At 58.9% G+C, this 15,372-nt stretch overlaps 1 protein-coding gene across 1 annotated transcript in view; it reads left to right on the forward strand.

Moving 5' to 3' along the window:
• The first annotated feature begins 810 nt into the window (after window positions 1-810).
• Window positions 811-15,372, forward strand: part of TCF20 (transcription factor 20) — a 189,220-nt gene continuing 174,658 nt past the window's right edge. Inside the window, exon 1 of the mRNA XM_039463174.2 lies at window positions 811-883. The gene's annotated coding sequence lies outside the window, so the exon portion shown is untranslated. The remainder of the gene's footprint in view (window positions 884-15,372) is intronic.

Genomic DNA, 15,372 nt, shown 5'->3' on the forward strand with positions numbered 1-15,372 from the left:
TATGTGAAAATTCCCTATTTTTAAATGATGGAAATTAATTCAAAATAAAAACAAAAAATACTATGGTGTCACGCAAGCCTGGCTTCAGGCTGGATTGGGCCCGTGGGCCTAGAGTTTCTGATCTCTGGTGGCCGTGGGGATGGGGGTGGGGGTGGCGCAGCCTGATTAGAGGGGGGAATCGGTGAGGGGGGAGGGTCGGCGGGGGGGCCGGTGAGCTGGTGGGGGTTTTCTGAAGGCCTGGGGTGGGGAGGGCCGGTGGATTGGGGGGCTGGCCTCACCCCCAGCAGCGGCGCCGTGCGTGGGGGGCTGGGCGCGGGTGGGCGGGGGCTGCAGGCAGGGCCCCCCCCCACCCCAGCTCGGCGCGCCGCGGCCGCCCGCCGCCTCCATCCGGGCCTCTCCCCACCTCCCGCCCGCCCGCCCCCGCCCGCGCCCCTCCCCCGCCGGCGCGCACGGCTCCCGCCGCCCCTCCTCCGCCCGCCTGCCCTCCGCCCGCTCTCCCCGGCTCCCTCCCGGTCTCTCTTAAGTGCCATCGAGGGGCGCCGGGAATTGCAGCCAGTAAATCGCGTCCCACCACTCAGCGGCGGGGCCACCGCAGCGGCGCCGCCCGCGCCCGCCGGGAGCCCGCGCCGCCCGGGCGCCCCTCCAGGGCCCGCGAGGCCCGCCCCCCACCCGGCGCGGCGCTGCGCAGGGCCTGCCCCCGGGCCGGCCGGGGCGCGCGGGGCCCGCGCTGGAGGCGAGGACGCGGCGGCCGCGGGGCGCACGGCCCGGAGCGCGCGGCCCGCGCCCCCGCGCGCCCTGCCCGCGCCCGCGCCCCGCGCTCCGGAGTCCGGCCCCGCTGCCCGGGCTCTCCTGCGGGACCGATGCCGGCCCTCCGGCCGCCAGGGTAAGGGGACAGCGCGGGCGCGGCGGGGGGCGGGGGGTGGGCGCCAGCCCCGGGGGCCAGATGCCCGCCCAGCATCCGCGTCTGGCACGTGGGGGCGTCTCAAGTTCCCTCTGGAGGCCAGACAGGTGGCGAGGACGCGGGGGTGTGATGCTCAGAGGCTGGCACTTACTGCGCGCCTACTGTGCGCCAGCCGTGACCGTTCCTCTGAAGTAGGGGGTGTTTGTCCCCATTGTACAGATGAGAAAACGGAGGCTAACAGTGGGCAAATGGCTCGCTCAAGGTCCCGGGCTAGCAAGTGGCTAGCCAGGATCTGACCCTGAGGCTGTCTGACTCCAGAGTGGTAGCTCACCCCTCCAGGACACTCACAACGACAGAATGAGCCTATGAATATTTCATTGTAGGAAAGAAGAAAAAAATCATCTATTGTCCCACCACCATAATGCAGCCACTGTAAGCGCTTGCGTTTATTTCAGCCTTGTTCTTTTTCCTCCTTTCCTTAAGAGTGTGTGCTTTGGGCTCAGTTGGACCCTGGTTCCTTCCTGACTAGTGCCTACAAGATGAGAGGTTTTAAACCAGCCCCTTAGCTCTCTGACCTTGGGTCTCCAGCCTAGGGAACAGGAGACACCCCCACAGTGCCTGAGGGGAGTAGATGAGACCTGGTAGGTAGCCCTGAAGGAGGGGGAGGAAATGGGGGGAAGGCCCAGGGCCCAGGGGAAGGGACTGGAACTGGGTGAGATGGGGGCAGTCTGACCCATGTGCTTCCAGCCTGAGGGCTCTGTCCAGCATGGTGGGGCTGCCTAGCTGTACACTCTGCCCTTGGCAGGCCCCTGCCTCCTCCCCTGTGTATGCAAGGGGACAGCCCCCTGGCTTCACCTCTGCCCAATGAGATAATCTACCTCCAGGAGGTAGTCCAGTGCTGCTCACAATTTTGAACCGGGGCCAGCATTTGGGTCCTGGCATCTCCCAGCCCAGGCCTGGGCTTTGGAGTCTGCTAAAACCTTCCGAGGGTCACAAGTTGAACATCAGGCCCCAATCTTTCTCCTATCCCAGGCTTGTGACATCCCTTACACCCAGTACCCACCCTGGAGACTCTAGGCCTGTGGCCTCCCCTATCTGCCTGTCCATCCAGGCAGCCCTTCAGGCATTTCTCCCTCCATTCTCCCTCTGCCCTGGATGTACCCGCCCCTCCTCCCCGTCCATGGCTGTCCATTGGGACACCATTGCCAAAGCTGTCATTTTAAATGCAGCTCTGAGCTTCCGAACTCTTCAGCTGTCCACAAACATAAACTAGGCCAACCTCCTGAGCAATTTTTCGAGGCTGGGCCTCTCCTCTGAGTGGTCGCTCCTGCCCCCCTCTCCGCCCCCCGCCCACCCCGGGAAGTGGATGTCCCCTGGTCTTAGAGCCCCTAAGCACTGGGTCTTCCCTGCCTGACATGGTCTCTTTCCCACACGGCCCCTCCCCCAAGCCTTCCAGCCTCCTTAACTGCTCATCCTCAAGGCCCAGCTACATCCCCTCCTCCCTGTGGTCCTCCGAGCCACTCACCTCCTCCTCAGGTGGGTGAAGTGAAGGCCTCTTCCCATGAGTACCCCCAGCTCTTGGCAAATCCTTCCATTATTGCTCTCAGTGTGGTAGGACACTTCCATCTGGACCCCGCCCCCACCAGACTGGGAGAGCTGGGGTTCGGGTTTGTGTGCTCCCAGGGTCCAGCACAGGGCCAGGCCCTGTGTGGCCAGCTCACGGGTGTTTGAGGAATGCACACTGGAGAGGCTGGCAGAAGCGGATGGTCCCTCACAGGACTCAGGACTCTGAATCCCCTTGAGGCTAATGAGGAGCAGATGTCAGAAGCCTCCTGCTTCCCTGGGGGCCTTTGGCCTGTGAGCAGCCTGGCCCTGATTGAAGAGCTGAGGATTGACTCTCAGCCTTTGAGTTCCGGGGTCAGGTCCTCACCCACCTGGAATTGCTGGGACGGCAGTAGTGGGTGCTCAGGTGTCCTGCCTCGGGGGTCTCCAGCCTCCCTTGCCCCATCTAGCCCACCCCTGATGTCCTCCTGGGGAACAGGGAGAGTTATGTCAGGCCCTCTGGCCGAGTGCCAGGGCTCCCCATGGAACTATAAATTGACCTGTCGGGAGAGGGAAGAGATTAATGTCGGCCATCTTCATTAGCGTGTCCCCCGGGGTGACGGCGTCTGCCCTGAGCTGGCTGATTGGAGAGGGTGTGAGTGAGTGTGGGGGACTGAGGGGTTTGCATCCCCCCCAGAAAGGCAGGGAGCAGAGGCCAGGGCCTGCCAGAGAGCCACGGCCTCCTCCTGCTGCTAGCAGGGCTGTCCCTCCGGCCTCTGCTCCTGGCAGCCGGCGCGCGCTTTGATGGAGGACCTGTGTGCTAATTGGGAGCAGAGCTGCGCGCCCCGCAGCTCCGCGGGGCTCCCAGGCTGACACCGCCAGCTCCGTGGCTTCTGTGGGGCCTTCATTAGAGGCTTTCTCCCTGACCAGAAAGGCGCCTGCTGCGGGCTGGTGGAGGGGGCTTCCCTCCTCTCCTTTCCCCTCCCCTTCCCCTCCCCCTCCCCCTTCCCTTCTTTATTGCGTTGATGGAGAAGGAGGCAGCTTTGGCGTGTGAAAGAGATGATGAGGGATGGAGGCAGCCATTTGAGTTTGAGACCTTGCTGTGCGTCCTGATGACTCGGTGACCTTGGGTTAGGCCCTTGACTGCTCTGCACCTGAACATCCTTGTCCCAGGAATGGCCATGGTTGTTCCCTTAGGGTGGGGTGGGGTTGGGGGATGGGCCAGGTGAGTGCAGGTATACTTGTCTTTGGAAATGGATACTGGGCAGAGCCTGAGGCTAAGGCACAGGCTGAGTCCATCAGCCTGGAATTGAATCCTGGTGCTGCCACCTCCCAGGAAGCCCTGGGCCCTCTGAGCCTGTTTTCTTGTCTGGCTGAGGGCCAGGGCCGATCTCATGTGGTGGAGGTCCCTATCAGTGGACTGCGGGAAGGGACTGCAGCAGGAGGTTGGGTGGATTGGTTTGTTCCATCATTTATTCCCTCACTCATTCATTCATTCAGAAAAACCTCCTGCACAGCAGTCTGGTACCCACAGAGGGTTCAAATGTGGCTCTAATGGCCCCCATGGGGAAATAGACCTGGGAACAGATGGGGACAGGCCTGCATGAGCTGCTGGGCCCCTGGAAAGGCATCTTCCTGGACCTAGGACTGTCTGGAAGGCTCTGTGGGGGCCAGTGAGGCAGAACAGGTGCAGCCTTTCCTAACAGACCTTGCTGGTACCAGGTCTCGGTATGGCAGGGGCCCAGCTAGTCACTGGGGTCCTGGCCTACTCTCCCCACCCCCTGACCCAGCTGTTGACCAGGTCCAGAGCAGGGGGAGCTTTGCTGAGTATGCAGGGACTGAGGCCCCTCCCCAGGCCCATTCTTGTCTCTTGCCCTAAAGCTCTTTCATGTGTCCTGGGGTGGGGGAGGGAGATGGGCCCCACTGGATACCTGATGTTCTGGCCTGAGTCTGTGCATCCGCTGGCTCCATGAGTACCTGGCTGGTGGCTAAGTGCCTGCCCTGGGCATGGTATGGGCAGCAGTTCGGTCGTGGCCACCCCCTGGGATGGTTGACTCTCACTGTGGCGGTGCCGCTCACTCACTGAGAGTCACCCCTCTAGGGCACGTGGTTCTCTAGGGCACCAAGCCTCAGTGTCCCCCTTCAGGCAATGGGAATCCCGCAGTACTAATTGCCCAGCACATGCCAACTCGACTCGGAGTGGGTGCAGAGTGAGTGCCGGTTTTGTGGTCATTTCTGCCTCCATTAGCTGCCCTGACTCCTGACTTGGCCTTCCCTGCAGTTTGCTGCCCAGGGAATGTGGGTTCAGGGGCATGGGCTTCTCTATGGTCCCAAATCTCTCTTTCAACAAGCAAGGAGGTACCAGGTACCCACTGTGCCTGGCAGAATGTTTGAAGAAAAACTGCATCTTTTCGGATTCCAAACCCCAGCCCCAAGTCCTGGCTCTATAGCTGTCTGGCTGTGTGGCCTTGGGCACGTCACTTAACCTCTGTTGCCTCTGTTTCGTTGCCTGGAGCTGCAGTGAGATGTAAACTGAAAACCACAGTGTAGATTGCAGTGACCAGTAAGTGCCCACCTTGTGTGAGGACGAGCACGGGGCCAGGAGTCTGAGCCTTGGGTGCAGCGATTGCCCCTGTGGCCTTGCTGTGTGGCTTTGGTCCGGTCCCTTTGGGGGAACTTGTTAAGGGGGGGCCATGGCATCTGACTGCCTCACAGAGCTTTTCTGAGAATGGAAAGACCGTGGTGGGTGGGGAGGAGAGGGGCTGCTCATGGGAGGGCTTTGAAGGGCTGGATGCTTCTGGAACACGCGTGTCTACCTGCATGTAGATGACCTCCTATCCGAAAAATGGGACCAGACACCCTGCTCACCCGCATCCTTAGAGCTCTGTGATTATGGCTTTAATCAGAATTTTAGCCTTTCTATTTATAATGCATCTGAAGGGACTCCAGCCCAATTTAATACGAGATGTGTTGAAATATACTGTCATCTGGACTTTGATATATTAAGATTGCCCTTTGAAAGTCACGTGTTGAGAGGCAGATGATGAAGAGGTGCCTATTGTTGCCGCCTCGTGCCGTGCCCAGCCCGTCCCGCCTGGCAGCCTCCGTCTCGGGAGCTGGCAACATGGCTGTCTGCCTCCGCCTTTCCCGAGCAGGCAGGAATCACTAATGCGTTAGCAGTTTCATTAAGCCTCTCGCCAGCCTCCCCGCCTCCCTCCTGGGCCTCCTCGGTAATTATTTTCCCAGCCCTTCCACTCACAGCCCCTGAGCAAGCTCTTCAGGATTGGCCGAGTAGCCCCCGCAGGCCGGGCTGCCGGGAGGGACAGGGCTCTGCTGAGGGCCCCCTGGGCACCCCCCTCCCAACTCTCTGAGCTGCCATTTAAGCTTTGTGTCCCCCTGAGGCCTCCGTGAAAATGCAGATCTGCTGCCTGCCAGGGGTGAGGGTTAACCCGTTATTACACACCCAACACGTGTGGTTTTCTCTGTGCAGCCCACCTCCATTCAGTCAGATGAAAAGTTTCTTAGGCCCTCTTTGGGGGCTGTCATAGAGCGGGCACTGGGACCCAGCTGCGAGGGGATTTCTTGTGCTGCAGAACCGTGAACATCTAGGGCGGTGGGGGAGGGGGGGCGGTCTCAGGGGACACGTGGAGACCAAGCGGGGAGGTGTGTAGAGAATAGGACCTGAGCTCAGAGGGTTTTCTTCCTGGGACCCATGCCCCCACTTCCCAGGGTAAGCATCAGACCCAGGTGGGGCCCAATACCCCACCCCCTGGGCACAATGATTGGTGGAGAAATGGGCACATGGCCCGTCTGAGCTAGTCAAAGGCTTCCCTAGAGCTCCGACTCTGGGCTGAGTACGCAGGGCCTGAAACCCCCTCCCTGAACCTGAGGGGTGTGACTGTGAGACCGCCAGCCACCCTCTTCCACAGCTGGATTTAGGATGGAGGATCTCGGATAAGGTCATCACATGGAAGGTGGCAGAGCCCAGATGTGGATGGATAGATGACTTCATTTGGGCCTCTAGATCCAGAATGCCTGAAACTACCCCTGGAATTTTTAGTTACATAAACCAACATGTTCTCTTTTTTGCTCAAGTTATTTTGAGTTGTGTTTCTTTCTCTTGTAACCAGTAACGTCCTGACTGATGCAGGAGAAGGATCAGGAAGGATTTTACAAAAGAGGAGACATTTTGAGTTGGGTCTTGCAGGATGAATAAGAGCTCATCCAGCTGAGAAGAAGGGGAAGAGCACTGAGGCAGAGGGAACAGCAGGGGTCAGAGACTTGGAGGTACGAAGGCACAGAATGAGGGGGACACCAAACTTTGTCGTGGCACCAGGGCTTATAAGCAGAAGTGACAGGCAGGGAGGTGGGGGATGGAAGCTGATGCCAGGCTGTGAATGCCAGGGTGAGGGGGGGTGGAAGCTGAAGGTGCTGAAGACTGGGGGAGAAACAGGCAGGGGGAGGAGGTATGGGCTTGGGCAGGTCAGAGGAGGTGCCAGGGAGCAGATAAAGGGGAGAGGAGTGGCAGGGAGGGGATGGTGGCAATGTGGGTTTGGGAATCTGAGAGGAGGAGCATCAGGGCTGGAGAAGTAGCCCGGGCTAGACCTCCGGGGCCTGGACATGAGGCAGCAACATCTGCAGGGCCCGGGAGCCCCTGATGTGGTCAGATCTGACTGCACCTTGGAGAACAGGAGTCCACGCGCTCATTCAGTGAACAGATGTGTGGAGTGCTGACCGTGTGCCAGGCCTGAGGACACAGCAGTGACTCTTCATGCACAGCCACTGTGTCGTGTAACTCCCAGGCTGACGGGGGGGACAGACAGTGAGCGAGGAAGAAGCTACGTGACAACGGGAAGCAGAGTTACATGCTGTGTGATCGGGTAGGGTACACATGTGAGTACCACTGGCTGGGATGGTCTGGAGAGGCCTCTCCAAGAGGAAACATTTGAGCTGAGGCCCTGGGGGAGTCAGATGGAAGGGCACCCCAGGCAGAGGGTGCAAAGGCCCATGGCACAGTTTTATGCCAAGTATGTCTGGGTGTGGGGCAGAAAGGAGGCTACTGTGTCTGGAGCATGGTGGATAGGTGTGTTGGGGGTTGTAGGGGCCAGAATATGCCATGTGGGGCATTGGGGCCCAGGAGGGGCCTGGGATTTTATTCTAATGGTGGTGGGGACCTTTTAGGGGGTCTCAGTAGCAGGTCTGGAGGCAGAGACAGGTGAAGCAGGGAGATGGCAGTGGGGCAGGAGCTGGGAGAGTCCACGTGGCATTGGAAGGTGGGGAAGGGAAGAGCCTGGATAGGACACCCACGGGCATGGCGGTGCCATCTGGGGAGAAGGGATGCCTGAAGCAGGCCTGAGCAGGGGACCTCTGGCTGGAGAGCTCTGGGGGCATCCAGAGCTGAGGTCATCCAGGGGGAGAATGGGTGGGAGCCGAGGCCCAGCCTAGGCCTGGAGAGAGGCAGGCTGTCTGGGGTGGATTTTCCCACCTGGCTACCTGAGCTATACCAGGTGGGTCCAGCCTGGGTGTGAGAACTGTTTGCTGCCCTGGACACACCCAGTTTTTGCCACCACCACCCCTCCCCGACAGATCCCGGCTGGATCGTGTAAGTGATGTCGCCTGCCGCTTGCAGCCATGCCACCCTCTGCAGTGAAGAGCTCACCCAAGCTGCTCTGTTTTTTGGCGCCAGCTGGATTGCCCGGCTGGAGGAGGCCACGCTAATGGGGCCAAGGTCACAGGTTGCAGCCTGCATGGTGGCAGGTTAGCTCCCAGACCTGTGGGTGGGTGCCAGGACTGTGTTCCTGTGCCAGTGGGCAGAGGAGGAGTGATGGCTAGCCCCCAGATTTGGTTGCTCACCACAGATGGCCTCAGGGGTGAAGTTGGGCTAGGGGCCAGGCTGGTTTGGGCAGGGCTGGGGGATGATCTGAGTGCTGTTGGCACCCCCACCACAGAGCTGGCCCCCTGAAGGGCTCCCTGCCACCCCCTTGCAACCCTGCTGGCCTCTTGGTCTCACGTCCTGTGCTCCCGCAACACTTGGAAGCTGCACTTAGAGGTCCCTGGAGCCCAGTTCTTTCTTGCTCTCAGGCCTCTGCCCCTGCTGTGCCTTGCCTGGGACACTTCCCTGCTCTCTGCCGGCCCTGTTGTCTGCTCAGGGTCAGGGGTAGCATGTCCCCACTGTGTTTGCATTTATTCAGCAAATGTATTCACTTAATAAGGATTTGCAGCCCTACTGTGCACCAGATGTGGTACTGATTGGAGGTGGGGTGGGGAGGGCTGCATTTGTGAACGAAACAGACCAGGTCCTGACCCTCGAGGAGCTCACAGCAGAGTAGGAATGACAGACAGCAAACAAGTGAAAGCGTGGCTGGTGCTGGCCTGTAGCAAAGCTGTGTGGAAAAGCTGAGCGGTGCCAGAGAGAGAGTGGGAGGTGCAGGGGGCGCTGATAGAGGCAGAGTGGTCAGGGAGCCTTTACCAGAGGGAGGAGAAGGTGCCAGCCATGGGAGGTATGGGGGGAGAGCATCCCAAGTGGGGCTGTTTGTTTTCTTGTCTGTTTCTCCTACCACTTATGCCTGGTGGGGGCCAGCACAGAACTGGGATCTTTGCTGGGGCTGAGTCGATGTGGGCAGGGCCCGAGGGGCAGGAATGGTCTCGGATGTGCCCATCGAGCCCAGGTCCCAGCAGCATAGGCAGAACCAAGTCAGGCTGGGCCCCTGGCCCCAGTGGGTGTACATCTCTGGGACTGTAGGAAGCCAGGGCCTGAGACACAGGACTGGACGTGAAGTCTTGGGTCCTGGTTCATCCTGAGGCCCTGCTAGATCCATCCACTGCTGATGTCCAGAGTAAGGCTCCCATGCAGCAATTCCGGAAGGATTAAAACTCCCATGGGACAGAAAGACAGGACTAAGTAGCCCGAGTCCCTGGGGTCGGATCCTCCCCCACTTAGACTAGGCTGTGAGATCACTCTCAGGCAGTGCCCTGAACTTGAACCTCAGTGTCCTCATCTGTAAAATGGGGATGACAGTGCCACCCGTGTGAGCCTGCTTAGAGGAGTAGATGAGACAGTCTCAGTGCCGCTCCTGGCTCAGGACAGGCACCTGTGTGTCTGCCACACCGTTGTTGTTGGCATTTGCCAAGTGTGTAAGGGCTGGGGCGGTTGTTGACTCGGAACCACGTCACTGCAGCCTGTCCCCTGCTCTGCCTCTAGCTCCTAGAACAGTGGCTGCAGCACACAGTGGCTGTTTGTTGACTGATTGAGTGAACTGGCTGCTTGAGTGAGCAGCCCCCAGGTATGGGGAGGACAGGGCACCAGGGACTGAGCTGTGCCCAGTGGACTGACCGTGGGGATCCAGCCATCCAGCTGCTTCTTGACTCCTCACTGGAGTAGCCTTGGGGCATCAAACCTCCTAGAGCCTCAGTGTGCTCCTCTGTAGAATGGAGCCAGTGATGAATCTGACACCAGGCCCCATCCCCAGCTTGTTGGCAGACTCATAAGAAAATGATATTCAAGGACCGTGAGGACAGCTGAGCCTACAAGATTGTTGGTGAGGTTGCCAGCAGTGTGATTTCTCAAGGTCTTGGGGAAGAGGGTGAGATGTTCAGGCTCTGGACAGGGAACCAGGCTTCTCCCTCCCTCTAGCTGCCTGTGGTATGAGAGGCACCTGGCCGTGCAGCCTCTCTGGTGTCATGGGTACCCTTATGTTGGGTCAGCTTCATCTTGTGGCTCATCTGGGACTTTGTGAGCATGTTTCCACATGCTGGAGTCTACTAAACTCCAGCCCCAGTCAGGGGACGCCCCTTGGCTTGCATTCCCACTGTGCTTTGCCTGTGGTCCTGTATCCCAGTGGGCACCTGGAGGAGCCACCGTGGTGGGTTGGTGCTCTTCCTGGGGGGAAGCCCTGGGCCAGGCCTGGCACATAGTAGGTGAGCAGGTTGAGCACCTGGAAGCTTGGGTTAGGGCTGGCTTCTGTTGCTTTCCTCCATGTGTGGCTGTGGGCAGTGAGTTACGGGCTTAGTACCTACTGTGTAGAGCAGTAGGCACACTGTGTGTTCTGGTCTCTGAATTGCTCTCCACTTTGTGGCAAGGGGCAGGCTGGCTCACAGGGGTCTGATACGAGGGTTTTTATGCCTTTACCCCTTTGCCACCAGTAGGCAGGTGGAGACTACTGGTTCCTTACAGATAAGGAAAGTGAGGCCCAAAGAGGGCCAAAGTGTGGTGGAAGCCAGATGCTTTTCTGCTTCTGTGTGACTCGCCTTCATGGTGCAGTGACTGTCAGCCAGACTTGTGCACAGCCCAGCCACACACCATCCTCTAGAGCTTCTGCACAGTGAGGCAGCTCCTGCCACTGTGTGCACAGCCTGGGTGCGCCGTCCTCTAAAGCGTCTGCACAGGGAGGCAGCTCCTGCCACTGCTCACAGCCCGGGTGCGCTGTCCTCTAAAGTGTCTACACACAGCCCGGGTGTGCTGTCCTCTAAAGCATCTGCACAGGGAGGCAGCTCCTGCCACTGCGTTTTGCCAATGCAAAAACAGAGATTAAGAGAGCCAGAGTGACGCAGCCAGGCTTTTGTTTTTACTTTGTCATGGAGGTATTATAACTTAGTTTAGAAATGTGCACACTTTTTAAGCGTACAGCTGTAGGTCGCTGTGGGGCCTCCATCCTGATCAAGACCTAGAAGATCGCTAGTGCCCCCAGAGGCTCCCCGGGCTCCTCCTAGTCAACCCCCACCTGCTGCCAGCAGCTGCGCCCACCCCTGGCATCTGACAGTAGAGGCTGGATTTGTTCATCTCTGCACTTCATGTAAACAGAGCTGCACGGCGTGGCCCCTTTCGTGTAGCATCATGTTTGTCCATGCTGTTGCTGTATCAGAAATTGGCTGTGCTGGGTGTGGTGGCTCATGCCGGTAATCCCAGCATTTTGGGAGGCTGAAGCAGGTGGATCACTAGAGGTCAGGAATTCGAGACCAGCCTGGCCAACATGATAAAACCCTGTCTCTACTAAATTTGCAAAAATTAGCTGGATGTGGTGGTGCGTGCCTGTAATCCCCAATACTAGGGAGGCTGAGGCAGGAGAATCACTGGAGCCTGGGAGGTGGATGTTGCAGTGAACTGAGATTGTGCCACTGCACTCCAGCCTGGGCAACAGAGTGACACTCTGCCTTGAAAAAAAGAAGGAAAGAAGGAAGGAAGGAAGGAAGGAAGGAGGGACGGGGGAGAGGGGAGGGGGGAGAGGGGAGGGGGGAGGAGGGAGGGAGGAAGGGAGGGAGGGAGAAAGGAAGGAAGGAATTAGCTGAACTGAGATCTGACCTCTTCTGCTCACTCTCCCTGTAGGACACAGAGTGCTGCCCCTGCCTATAGTCCTCTAGTGGCTCCCATCACCCTTGGAATGAGAGCAGATTCTCCCCGTGGCCACACCTGCTCCAGCTCCTGCCCCCACCACTACCCTCCAGCCACATAGAGTCACCTTTTGTTCTCAAAACTCTGGAGCTCCTTCCTACCTCAGGGCCTTAGCACTTGCTGTCTCCACCTCCCAAGCTTCTCCTTGCCTGACTCATACCCTCAGGGCCTGGAATATCACCTCCTCTGACAGGCAGGGCTTTCCTGGTTCATGTTACCTGGCTAGTTCATGCTTTTCCACAGTGCCCGTGTCATTACTGTTAGGCATCTGCTTGCCCTGGGCAGTAAACTCCAGGAGGCAGGGGCGGTGTCCATGAGTTCACGGCTGGTCCCCGGTGCCTTTTGCTGGTTCTTTCACTCTTCTTTCCTGTCATCCGTTCCTTCAGCAAGCCCTGAGCACCTGACATGTGATAGCATCTTGCTAGTATTTGTTTCGTGGGTGAGTGGATGAGTGAGTGAATGAATGAATGTTCATCTGTTTCTAAAGCCCATGCTCTTTCCACTACATTCCATTATCTCTGACACCCCTCTCTTGGCCTCAGTATCCCCAGTTGTCAGTGAAAGAACCAGACCTGCCCCTTCTGACTAAGTTCTGATTCTGAGGATGTGAGGCAAGTGGGCTGGCTTTGGCCGCCACTTCCCCAGGGACGGCCCAGGATAGTGACCACAGCCTACAGGGGAGGGTCTGCACCGCCCCAGTGCCTGGCAGAGTGCTTTTCACACCTGCACCACCAGAGCCCCCAGGCTGCTTTTGGGGTTCAGGGCGCCAGGCCTAGACACGTCAAGGGACTTGCTGAGGCCACACATCTGACCACAACCTCCAAGCTCCAAGCTCAGCCTGCTGGTCCTGAGAACAGGGGTAGTGATGGGTTCCTGCCTGACTTAACCCCGCATGGCTGTGTGGCATGGTAAGTCACTTTCTCTCATGGGCTGTCAAAATGAGAGTCACTGTTGTGATTGTCCCTCCCTGACAGGGCCTCTGAGGCTCAGGAGATCTCAGGGAGCACACAGTAGGTCTCTGTGAGGCCAGCCATCTCCAGGGTGTGTGGCAGGACTGGGCCTCTGCCAGGAGCTGTGCAGCACTCAGTGGCTTGCGGCTTAGCGGCTTGTCAGCCAGGCAGGCGGGTGTCCTGGGGCCGGGTTTGATTAGTTCAGGTTGACAGTCGCGCTCCGCGGCGCTGCCGGGAGGGGAGCCCGTGATTACCCTAATGAAGCTTGAACGCAGTTTGTCATCCAAACAGCTGGTTCGTAGCTGTGCTGCTGCCAGCTGCCCGACTCAGCAGTGCAACCGCCTGCCCAGGGCTGCCCCAGCCCCGAGCAGCTCTGCCACCTGCTCGGCTGATGACCAGGACAGGGGGTGGTGGCCCTGGGTGGGCTCTGGGGCAGCCCCAGGGGAATGAGAGGAGTCACCCAGGGGTGGGGGACTTGGCAGAGCCTTGGCCTAGTGAAGCAGGGCAACTTCTCAGTATACTCACAGACAGCCCCTGATCCTAGGCCTCAGTTTCTCCATCTGTAACGTAGGTTTTGGTGACCTTGCAACTTCAAGTTTCTGATGTCAGGCTGAACTGTTGCCTCTGGGTACCTCCCAGACTCTGTAGGCTGAGTCAGGAACCTACAAGGTAGGCCCTGCCACCCTGGTGGCCCTGTGTTGTCACTGAAGGTCGAGAGTTGTCATGTCTTACTCATCCACTCATTTATTTATTCATTCAATAAATAGTAAGAACACACAGCAGTGAGCAAGACAGTCCCTGTTCTGCATTCATGGAGTTTTCAATCTGGTTTGGGGGAGACTCCTGGGGCCGTGACCTCATCTAGGAGCTAGGGAAGGCTTCCGGGAAGATACAGCATCTGAGCTCAGAACAACCAGCAAGGGAGAGACACAGGGGAGAGTGTTACAGGTGGGAGGAACAGCGTGTTCACAGGCCCTGGGGTGGGAGGGAGGGAGCGGGGTGTGTGGCGGGTACCTGGGGACACTCTACAATCGTGCCCTAGGGACTTATGCCCTGTGCTCAGCAAGTTCACTGTGATGCCCTGTCATTGACCCTTTCTGATGGCCCTGGAAGGAAAGATCACTGTTTCATGCTGCAGATGAGGAAATTGAGACCCACAGCATAGAAGGCAGTGCACTGCAGGTCTCTGCAGCCTCCAGCTTGCCTGGTGGCCCCCTGAGAGGCCCTGGCCAGGGGCCATCTGCTTAGCCTGGAGTAGAATCTGCAGGGGGACTTGGGTGGGATGGGAGTGGGCCTGGGTCCCCATTGAGGGCCAAACCCTTTGCCTGATGGGGGAGGCCAAGGGGAGGGGCCCATAGGCAGCCCATGGCATCTGCTAGATGGCTGGCTGAGTGGGTTTCCTATTGCTCTTGGCCAGGACCTACCTGTGTTTGAACTTGGTGGCCTGGGGAGTTCATATTCCCTCCACCTCCCATTGAGCCCACAGCCAGTTCTGGGCCACATATGAACATTTGGCTTTGCTTGGGGATGGGGCAGGCAGGCGGGGGGAGGAAGGAGACTTGGGGACGTGGCAAGGGAGTGGGTTCAAGAGTCTCTGGCCTCCCCCGTGGCCAGCCCTGAGCTGCTTCCCGGCTTCTCGCCACCCTCTGTGGCTAGGCCACCCTTTCTGCCCTCCTGCATCCCTCAGTGGCCTCCTGGGTGGCAGTCTAGCACTTGCCTGCTACAGTCGTCTCGACCCCACCTGCCCTCCTGTCTCCTTGCTCCCTCCACTCCACACCCTCCATGTCTCCCTGTTACCACTGCACAAAGCCACATTCTCGCCCGGCATTCGTGGCCTCCCAGCCTCAAGCCTCACTTCTCTCCTCCTTGAGCCTGCTCACCTCCTCACTTTGCTCCTGAATAACCATAGTCTCTTCCTCCTGGAGAGGCGAGTGTGGAGGCCTGAGTCCTACACAGCCATCTGTCCTGTGGCCATTCTCCTGACAGGTTCATTCAAGCTGGGCACCAGACTTGCCAGGCACTCACCCCCATAGCTGGGCAGACGGAAGCAGCCCTCATCAGCCTGTGTGCTGGGGATGAGGATGGTTTATGGCCTTGCTGCGGGAAGGGAGGAATTCCCACTGCTCCGCTGCCTCCTTATCACTGCTTGGTGTGACTGCGCTGCCGCCTGCCCGGGGAGGTGCTGGCCCTGGAAGAGAATGGCTGATCGAATCCACTCGCCTCTCCCGGGCTTGTGGAGATGCTTCCAGTCTCTGTCCTGGCTTAGAGAGGGAACGGGGAAGTGAAATTAACAAACAGGGCTACAGAGTGAGCTGGGGGTTGCTGGGAGACCTGTGTGGACAGAGCAGACCCCAGCTGGCCTGGGCCTGGGGTTGCATGGTTCGGGTGTCTCTGGCTTCCCATACAGTGGGCAGGGAGGCATGGGGCTGGAGAGCACCAGGATGCTTGTGGCTTGCCCCACCCCAGCCTGTGAGTTTCACCTGGGATGCCCTTCCCTGGCCAAGACCTGGGGCGGGGACCTCTCCCGGGTATGAGGCAGCCCTTAGCAAAGGGGCTTAGTGAACAAGTGAACATGGATTTTCCCGAAGGTG

This window comes from Saimiri boliviensis, chromosome 21, assembly GCF_048565385.1.
Source record: "Saimiri boliviensis isolate mSaiBol1 chromosome 21, mSaiBol1.pri, whole genome shotgun sequence".
NCBI classification, from domain to species: Eukaryota; Metazoa; Chordata; class Mammalia; order Primates; family Cebidae; genus Saimiri; species Saimiri boliviensis.